The sequence below is a fragment of the Triticum aestivum genome, chromosome 1B (genome assembly GCF_018294505.1).
Source record: "Triticum aestivum cultivar Chinese Spring chromosome 1B, IWGSC CS RefSeq v2.1, whole genome shotgun sequence".
Taxonomy (NCBI): domain Eukaryota; kingdom Viridiplantae; phylum Streptophyta; class Magnoliopsida; order Poales; family Poaceae; genus Triticum; species Triticum aestivum.
In genome coordinates this window covers 9796245-9807554 of record NC_057795.1, presented here as the reverse complement: position 1 = coordinate 9807554, position 11310 = coordinate 9796245, and positions in this window count along the sequence as shown.

The window sequence follows — 11310 nt, the reverse complement described above, 5'->3', positions numbered from 1 at the left end:
CCCCCACCAGCCGCATCATGCTATCCAATCCTTCATGATTTTTTTTAAATAGTATGAAATGTTTCTTACATTTCATTAACACTTTTTAAATTTGTCATGAATAATTTTTATATTGTGAAAATTTTATCGGTAAATGGTAAGAATACCTTTGAAAATGTCATTAAGCTTTTATAAATCTATGAACATTTTTACATGTTTTCAACATTTGATTAACCTTCTTTCAAAAATATAAGGAACACTTTTGAAAATTGTGATCATTTCTTATTGAATGGTATGATCATGTTTTAATCTTGAGAGTTTTTTGTAGTTTAATAAAAAAATCATGAACATTTTCATTAGATGTGGAAACACTTATTTAAACTAAGTGAACAAATGTGTAGATACACATTGGACATTTTTTGTAAAAATTTATAAATAGGGTGTCTTACATTTCTAAAATTTGTCACATTATATTAAAAATGTTCGTTGTGTATATAAAAAAATATTCAGCATGTTTTCTAAAAGTGTTCGTCGTGTAATACAGTTGTATTCTATTAATCTAACCACTATTTCCCATAGAAATCCTACCAAAGTTTTATTATCAATGGACTCTATAAGGTTTTCATTCAAAAAATGAATATGTATGTAATTATACTTAATTTCCTATCGGGTTCTATTTCTAGGCGACCTGCATATTTGAGTGTGCTCTTTATCAACATATTACATATGTACATGTTATATCTTTTTGTTAAGGGAGTGCTTTATCAGAAATCAGTTTTTTACAGCGTAAAGTGATAACTTTAGAACGTCCTCTGGGACATGCCCGTGCAAATTTACATTTGAGCCTAAACGTCTAATGGAATTTTCAATTTCATACACTGGATATTTTACTCCCCATGTTTTGTTCACGACACACTCCAAAAATCATCAAAACGCTTATCTAACTTTGATGTCGCTGATTAATTTCTGTTTGCCACGTCATTCATTAATTATTAACATGATCTCAAGTGCACAGTAGTGTTGATCTTAACTACACAATGCTTACCATTATTTTACAAGAATACACTTATATGAAATTGTGAATTAAGTTACAGTAGGTAAAATCTGTAATAAATAAATTGAGGATGCCATTCCTCTTTATTTCAGTTCTGATGGAGAAACCACAGAGTAAATATGAAGTTTAACTTGTCATTTATTTTATGTTATTCATGACACCATCACACTGATTCAGGACATCCGAACCATACTCAATTTTTTTAATACTGTACATGTTTGTTTCTCCAATGTTTTGGTTGTTACAGTGAAATGTGGACTGATAGGTCCTGCTAAGTGGTGGATTGGCCTGTATAGGGTATCTATGTTTTGCGGTATGTCTTCTCTTTTGTTAGAATTCTCACGGGAAACCAATTCCATCTCCCCTTTTTTCCATGTACAGACATGAGGATTAATTTCCATGTTCACTATTTTCCCTCGTTTATCTATTTATTGTATCCTTAGAATGGATATCAAACAACACATCAGCAGTGCATTTGTTCTATACTTCTATTATGCCTAACTTTTCAACCCTCGCTTATGAAATAATTAGGTTCCCCAGAGCAAAATAGCTACCCTGTTTTATGAGTGAATTCATGCACTTCAGGCAAGGGTAGTACTCTTTGTACTTATACGTCATGCCATGCTAGGGTGTATACTAAGTTTATCTATATTCAATTAGTATTATATCCATCATATTTTGGCTGTGTGCCCTCCATTGCGTTATATATGAAGTTTTGAGTTCTATGGTTGTGTAATTCCAGTCATGTTTAGGATCTTTATCATAACCTGAATTGCTCTTGTATCCCTCATATTTTGGCACGCCCCCCATATTTTGCTAGAGCAGTGTTTGAAAGTCTGCATTCTCAGTGCAAGCGATGGTTGTATTTGGGCCGCCAACCCTCCACATCCTTCCCCCGCTTGCACCACTACCTCCCTGAACCTTTTTGCCCGGCCGCTCCATCAAGCCACGCTCGACTGGTACAGGAAGCAAACCGATGGATCCATCTACCTCCATTCTTCATTGTGTCCATTACCTCCATATTGTCTGAACTAATTTCGAACCTATTATTTATTTTTATTTTTGAAGCCTAATTTCAAATCTATTATTGCACCCTCATGGTCTAAGCAAGCGTCAATCACAATCGCAACTCTCGGTCAGTAAGCGAAGTACATAAAGAGATTTCCACGGATGGAGACCAGCATGTGGTACCTCGCGGGAGAGGAGAGGACCAGCAGTGGGCCTGCCTGCTTACAGATCGCGGAGGAGGGAGGTCAAACCTGCATGCAGCCGAGGAAGGAACACGTGCGACACGTGATCTGCTAACGGAAATGGTAACGGCCGGCTACTCTAAGCCGATATCCATTGGAGATCTCAAGGAAATACCCTGTTGCTTCTGGAACGCATGCTCTCTTCCCCTCTCCAGTTCCTCCCCCGCCCTGTGCTCTTTGGATCCGATCTTGTATCCTCCATTAATTCGCGTGCTTGCAAGGCGTACTTCTCCCACTTGCAGTGCGACCTCTCTGATCCTCCTACCCTGGCCCCTCCCTCCCTCGAAGCCGTGCTCCACTAGTAAGGAAGACCCCGTGCTTGCACCAGATATGGGAAAAAATATGGTTGTATGCTAAGTTTCTGTTTTTTATTCCGTTTTTTAGAAAGGAGGTGTGTAGAGTATTCCTGTGACTTTGTTTTTACACTTCAAATCCCTCTTTATTGATCAGTGATAAGGGTTAAATCCTTTACAGGCAGAGGGATCAAAGAAATAGGTGCCTCGTCCATCCAAACCCAACTAGCTAGGGGTACTAGTACTAGGACTAGCAAGTTCATGCACTCATACTAGTACTATTTGTATCACGAGGTGTGTGCTCAAATAACGCATGAAGAAAATCACTAGTTCATGCACTACACTAATTGCAAGTTTTGCTAGTTCATGCCCTACATAATATCATGCTATCCAATCCTTCATGAATTTTTTTTCAAAACTATGTGAAATGTTTTTACATTTCATTAACACTTTTAAAAATTTCATGAATAATTTTAAATTAGGAAAAATTATTATTAAATGTTAAGAATGTATTTTCAAATGTCATGAAGCTTTTATAAAATTATGAACAATTTTTATATGTTATGAACATTTGGTGAATATTTTTTCCAAAATGTAAGGAAAACTTTTTCAAATTATCACCATTTAGTTGAATGGTAAGAACATTTTGTAAGAAGGCGTGAACTTTTTTTTAAATGAATTCATATTCTATAATATATCATAAACATTTTTATTAGATGTGGAAAAACTTGTTTAAACTGCGTGAACAAATGTGTAGATATACGTTGGAAATTTTAAGTAAGAAAATCTAAATAGTTTTCATTAAAATTCTAAAAGTGATCGTGTTATATTTTAAAATGTTCATTGTTTATATAAAAAAAGTTCATCATGCTTCTAAAAGTGTTTGTGTAATATAATAGCCAGTTAATGCTCCAAGTGAATTCTAGATGGTCGAAAAAGCATGGACCGTCTTCTAGGATAATATCAATAGGTTGATGTATGACTAGTTGAGGAAATTAGTTATAAATAAGGAGATGACCTCTGGATCAAGCAAGGCAAGTGCAACTCCTGATGCCAAACCTGCTGCTTCCACGGCAAGGAAAAATAAGCAAAATGTCTAATCAGGAACATCTACTATGTAACCTCCTACGTGCATCATCCTAACCAAGACCATTTCTAAGTCTCAAATGCTGAAAAACTTGATTGAAAAGGCAAAGAGCGGTTTGACCGACAAGCCTAAGAAGGTGAGAAGTAAAACAGTCAAAGTAAAAGAGCGTTCATGAAGATAATGGCTCTGGTACTAAATAAGATTTCAAAATGAAGAGGACCACTCATAAAGCTATGTTCTTGTTCATCCTTCATTTAATGATTGTTATAAGGATCATTTCAAGATATCTTTTCAGAATAATCAAATTTAGGCTTCAAATTCTGACAAATACGGTAAGTATCATTATTATGTGTTTATTAATAAATGTATGTCCATGTCTCCACTTAAACTTACAATAAGATTTCTCTATAGCTTAAGGTAGAGAAATGAATTTTGGTGTTACAATTGGGTTCCATATGGTTTAAGAAAGATGCGAGGGAGGAATATGTGCTAACATGGGTCAGCAACCATTGGTAACGGTCGGCTATTCAAGTCGATCAATCGGATATCAATCAGAAGGTACCTCGCTAGCTTCAGTTCCTCCCCCGGCATCTTGCAATCCAATCCTTCATGAACATTTGTATTCAAACTATGTGAAATGTTGTTTAAAATTCTTGAATACTTTTCGAAAATTGACATGAGTAATTTTTAAATAGCGAAATTTTATTGTTAAATGGTAAAAACGTCTTTCAAAATTTCATGAAGCTTTTATAAATCTATGATCATTTTTTATATGTTATAAACATTTGATGAACATTTTTTCAAAAAATGTATGAACACTTTCTAAAATTCTGACCATTTATTGTTGAATGGAAAGATTATTTTCTTTAAATGTCATGAATGCTTTTTCTAAATGATTCACATTCTTCAATATATTGCTGGAATTTTGTCCATTTTGGGCCTAGCCCAGTAGCAGTTTCAGAAATTCCTAATAAATCCTAGAGGACCACGCAGCCCATTTGTGCAAGGCAAGAGGTGGAACTAAAGTTTAGTCCCACATTGCTAGTTTAGAGGGAGTTGGACCTCTTTATAAGGGAGGCTCCTTCCCCACTTGTATGAGCATGAGGACAAGAGGGACATCCACGCGCGCTCCTCCTCCGCCACCCGCCTCGCCGCGGGAATGAGCCGAGCCGATGTCTAAATTTTTGCCACGCACTACGGGTATACGAAAGGTCAATCGGGAGATGGAAATTTTTTGCTGTAGTGGAGATTAAATGCGAACGCTGCACTCTTCGGCTGCTGTCTGTTTGTTTCATCTCCCTCGGTCCCTTCAGCTCCCGCCGCTGCCCTCTCGCCTCCTTCTCTTGCGCCTATAAAAGGGAGGTCGCTCCTCTCAGCAAGGAACTACTTCTTCCTCTCACCATCCATTCCTGAGCACTGCGCTGCTGCTACGATCTTCTCCATCCCGGCTTGCGGCGTGCACCGCAGGTCGGGACAGTAGGCCTCCGAAACCGCACTCTTTGAGTCCTGTACAGGAGAAGGGTGATAAGGTTTTTGGGGAGCGCTCAGCGCGACTACTGGCTTCTTCATCACGGACGATCCGGTCGCCGACGACTACTTCCCGGGCGACGACTTCTTCCCCGACGTCCACGGCCTCCTCGACGACATGGCAGGCGAGGACACCGACCCCAAGTCCAGCGCTTCTGCTGCTGCTCTGCCGTACGTGTTCTTCTCCTTTCTGTTAGAAGTCCTGTTACAGTTTTTGGCTCTAGTTTCTGTCCTACGTATGTTAGGCTCTACGTCGTATAAGCAACTTCATTTAGTGACTGTTCTAGATGTGTTTTCCTCAAGTTCATATATGCGGACGATGTTTACCTTCTCTCTGTCAGATTGCATGACTTGCTTTATATTTGCTATTTTAGTCATGTTTTATCTACTATTTATGTTAATAAAATCATTCGGTAAATTGCTCATATTTCCAACATATATCATGAACTTTTTTCTGGCTGTGGAAAGATTGGTTTAAAGTGCATGAACAAATGTATAGTAATGCTAATTGTTTTTGTTACATTTTAGTAAAAAAATTCTAAATTGTTTTTGCTACATTTCTAAAAGTGGTAACATTGTATTCAAAAAGATTCATTGTGTATATAAAATATGCCCTTCATTTAAAAAAATCATCGTGTAATATAAAAATCATGGTATAACACTCATTGATGATGTTTTGGAGGATGCCCAATGCCAATAGACTACAGAGGGATTGTTGCGGCGCTTGAGGACGGCGACGCCGCTGGTGCCTAGTTCTAGGCTGTATGAGCCGAGACCCATATCAATGAGGCTCTTCTTTGATATGAACTTGCGACTGAAACCAGTGACTTTGTCCCAGCCAAGCGTGGCACCAGAAAGCGCGATATCTGTTGGGTAGCCGAAGCTCAGCCACAACATCACTTTGCTATTTGTGAGTAGGGCAAGGTTTCCGCTGTTCAAGAGAACAGCGGCAATAGAGGTGGTGGTGTTTATGCTACTGGCTTGTGTTCTATTCACAATACGAGTGGACCAAACAAGGGATTCAGTGACGGCATCAGCACGGTTTGTGACAATGACAAGATTGCCGTCAGTTGAGAACTTGAGCTTTGTTGAGTTGATGTTGGAATGGGCGATGGGCTCCTCCCGATTAGCAACCCACACGACAGTAAAAACTGGGATCTTATTGAACCATATGCCAAGGTACCAGCTGGAGCTGGAGCTGGTGGTGTTCCGGGACTTATTGATGGTGCTCGTTGCAGGCTGGAAGAAGCCGAGCGCGAACTTGCCGTTCCTCAAGACGAGCTTGTCGCCGACGGCAAGTACTTGGCCTTCAGTGAGGGTATCACCAGCAGGTGCGGACGACGAGCAGTGAGGAGTGTGTAAGAGGAGAAGCCCAAGAGCTAATATGTAGAGGGGAGGCATGGGAAAGAATGTGAATGTGCTCTGCTCTGCTATTCGAAGAAGGAAGAGAAGAATGTATAATATAGACTGGAACAGGAAAGCAATAATATGCTCAGCTGACTGTCTCACGCGCTCTGCTATTCGAAGGAAGAAGAGGATGTATATGTAGACTGGGACCAACCAAATTTGGATTATGCGGAATATCACTGCGATCCATTTGGGGCCAATCAAATTCAGATCAGGACAGCTGTGGCCCAATTCAGATTGGGGCCACTACCTCTCTGCATAATACAAGGCAGGCAGTATACCATGAAAATTATGTGCTAGTCGGCAGGGCACACCAAGGAGGACTTTGAGTGATGCTTTGCACCGAGTGTCCAAGTCAGTCAGTCATGAGGCTTCCACTAAGTGGCCATGGAATTTGGTCAGGTCAACCATGAGGCTTCCACAAAAGCTTCTGTGGGCCATGGTCAAGTCAATCATGAGTTCTCCACCAAGCTTAACAGGAAAATGACATTTTAGGTGTCTTTCACTATGACAGTGAGCTCTTTTTATTTCGCGAATACGAAAAAGTTTTGTGCATCTTTCATTGATATGAAGAAACAGAGTATAGACATGCTAACTGTAAAAAGGGTCGACCAACCCACCATACTCAAGGGTTGTCTTCTGATACAACTTTTAAAAATCCTTTTACAGTACTAACCAACCCACAATATTTGCTTCAATGGTCTAGGAGCGTAACTAAGATGTTAAAAGCATTACTAGTAGTACCCTCAAACCCTCAAACCCTCAAAAATAACCGCTTTTTTACGGGTTGAGACAAAAAAAACGCAAAGACTAGAACCCTTTAATCCCTAAACCTGTAAAAAAAATTAAGGGTTAGAGCCCGGGTCGCTCTCCCAGCCTCTAAAACTGAGGGTTGGAGTGGGGAAACAACCCCAACCTCTATTTATCCGTTGCGCGCGCGGGAGGGAAAAATCAGGTTCGTCGCCCGCCTCCTCCCTTGCCCCGCCCGTCGCCCCGCCCCCAATCGCCGCCGGCCGCCGCACGCCATGGAGCCGCCGCCCGCCCCCATCCTCACGCTCGCCTCCTCCCTTGCCCCGCCCGTCGCCCCGCCCCCAATCGCCGCCTCCGCGACGCCCACGTCGGCCCAGCAGCCGCCTGTCCCGAGCCAGGCGCAGGTCGCGTCGATGGTGGCCGCCACCCACGTCCTCGGTGCCAAGCGGCGGCGTGCTGGCCAGCACGTCGTCCCTCCGCAGCCCGCAGTCGCCCTGGCCCCCGCCTCCTCCCTCGCCTCGCCGCAGCCGCCCACCACCAAGCGCCGAATATTCCGTTATAAGGGTTGGGTTTGAGGATTCTAGTATTTGCCCCTGTTTTTCAACCCTTAAAAGTGTCAAAAAGTGGCACTTCTCAACCCTTAAAACTACTTTAAGGATTTGAGGGTTTGAGGGTTCTACTAGTAATGCTCTAAGGGGATCATTTCATCACCCACGGCAATAGCGACCGAATTTGTACATGAACTGCATAAAGAAATTACACACTTGGAAATTCAACTAGTTGACGAAGATTCAGACTTACAGAAGAACTTCAACTAATTACTACTGTTACTTACAGAAGAAATTGCATCATTGCAGCACATGTCAACTAGAGAAAGAAAACTAGTTGACCAAGATTCAGGGTTGTGCAGTAGCATGAAAACACAGAAAACACAGATCGAGGAAGGGATCGAAACAGGGACCTCCTTCTATGTACGAAGGAGCCTAGCCAACGGGATACAAAAGCTTTGTTGGTTTCCTATGGCGCGCGAAGCTAAAAGGTAATGTAGATCCGAACATTTTGTCAAATTCCGAAGGCGAACATTATTTTGAAATATTGGATTTTTTAAAATGAACACTTTTCAAACTTTACAAGAAAAACTAAAAAGCTTGAACTTTTTTTGAATATGTGAACAAAGTTTTGATAAAATGAACACTTTTAAAATCTCGATCATTTTTTTGAATTTAGAGAACAAAATTTGAACATGAACATTTTTTTAAAGCACGAACATTTTTTAAATCTTGAGAACAAATTTTGAAACGGAGAACAATTTTTGAAACACGGACAATTTTTTAAAGCATGAACATTTTATTGAATCTTGATTACAAATTTTGAAACAAAGAACAAATTTGGAAGAACAAACAATTTCTTAAAGCATGAATATTTTTTGAAATATTGAGAACAAATTTTGAAACAACAAAAAAATTGAAAAATCCCGAACAAATTTGGAAGCTCGAACATTTTTTGAAAATATGAAAAAAAAATTGAAAGTCTGGTACATTATATGAATTTCGAAAGTTTTGAACTTTTTTGTGTAACAAGAACAATTTTTGAATTTTGAGAACATTTTTTTGAAAACTGAACATGTTATGGAAACACAAACAAAATTTGAATATTTTGAAAAAAAAAGAGGATAAAAGAAAAAGGAAATTTGGAAATCAAGTATATCTGTTGAAATCCCTGAACATTTTTTCAAACACGAACACATTTTGAAATTATGAACAAAATTTTGAAAACTAGAACAAATTATCAAACATGAACAATTTATGAATTTGTTCAATTTGATTAAAATTTTGAACACGTGAACATTTTTCGAAATTTGGAACAAGTATTTGAAAATGTCTAACAAAAGAAACAGGAAAAAAACATAAATAAAAGAAAGAAGAGAAATGAAAAAGAAAAGGAAACAGGAACAAAAATAGAAAAAAAAGAAACAGAGAGAAAAATTAAAAATAAAAAGGGAAAATAGATTGACCAGTCCAGGAACCTTCTAGAAGGTTCCCAAACCGACAAAATCCGCTGGGAAACCTCTAGAAGATTCCTAAAACTGAAACCTTCTACGTACTATAGATGGACCGGCCCAAATCACTCGCTCGCTCGCCCTGTCTATGCGATCGCTCGACAGTTTGCCGCAGAGAGCGGCAAATAGGGTTTTCCGACGGAGAGGTGGGAGAAGAGAGAGGGGAGCGGGGCGTCGCCTGCTGGGCTGGGCCTGCCATGGGCCCACCTCAGCGACTGCATGTGGACACCGGCCCACCGCTCATCACCACAAATCCTATGCTCCCACCTTTCAGAAAACGTTTTGCTCAAAACAAAATCTTTCAGAAAACAAATTAAAATGTTTTAAAAACATTTGATTTTCTAGTGTACACTAATTCCTTAAATTTTGTAGGAATTCTATAGGATAAGATTCCTATAAGAAATTTTTTTCTGAGCCCTTTGATTTGTATAGGAATGGATTCCTATTCCTGTGTAGCTTTGATTCATATCCTTCACATTTCAAAGGAAATCTTTTTACTTTGGATCTATGGAAAAATTTCTATCCTATGACCAGATGTTATATCTTTTTCTATGGACCCTGGTAGCTGGCGAACGGTAGCCAGCTAGGGTGGCATTTATGTGTATAGGGGTGGCAGTTCTGCCATCGCAGTTTCTTTTTTTATTTCATTTTAGTGTATTTTTTAAAGAAAACTGCCACCCTTAGATTCAGATCGTAGGGCATTGGGGGTGTTCGCTAAGAATTGCTCCATGGGGGTTGTCGGTCGGATAAGATTTTTGTTTTCTATACGAATTAAGATACATATCATCTGATTTTCTATGACTTTCCTATTCTTAAGGTATTCCTACCCTATAGAACTAAAGGAATCCTTACCAAAGAAAAGTAGGAAAGGAGTAAAAGGTAAGAAATTCTCACATCCAGCATCCTCTCCTATTTGCTTCATTTCTGGTTTTTGAAAATAAAAGTTAAGACATCTAGATCTTATTTGTCCTATGCCTCATTAACATATCCCTCATATGGAACATGTTAATAAAGACATTTAATTAAAAAGGTCTTTAATTAGAAAGTATGGAGTGGTACTTCTTGAAGTACGCAATCTGTGTTTGTTATTTACAATGTATACATTTGCTAATTTTGAGCTTTTGGCCATGTTTCTTTCATAGACATTAGAGTTCACAAAAAACTTTCTGATGAAACATGTTTGGGTTTATCAATAAGCCATCTCAGGCAACGCAGACATAGTATATCTTGGGTTTATCAGTAGTTCACAAAAATCACTGACAATTAATATGGATCGGAGGGAGTAGCTTTTTAACTTGTGTTTTCCTTATTGATATAAAAAGGGAAATGGGGGTATTTATCTGGTTCACCGGGACAATTGGTGCTATCAGTGCACCAGTCCCCCGTGGCACATTCAAAAATATTCAAAACATTGCTCGAGATATAAAAATAACAAACTTGACACTGAATAGTACATAACACAAGTTGGGCTTCAATTTTGGCCCGTTAGCATGCTGATGTCAAAATTGTCATTTCTATATCTCGAGCAATGTTTCAAATTTTGATTTGAATTTTTGTGACAATATACATTGATATTGTGTCAATCCACTAATTTGTTTTCAGATTTTTTTTCAGACATTTTTAAAGTACAGAGAAATACGGTCAGTTCAGGCATCACAACGTCAGACAAATAAATGCGCAATCAATCAAAAGCTGCACACTGTCTCCGTCTTCAAGGCGCCATTTAACATGCCATTTGATGCCGCTTAATTTGTCAACAAGCAAGCTTGCTTGCCGCTTGTCTTACGGGGTTAATGCCTCTGACTAAATGACCCATTCCACTGCATGCTGCTCAATCCACTGCATATGCCGCCTAATGCCATAATTAATGCTGGATCAAAGGAACAAACCGCAGCAAACAACTG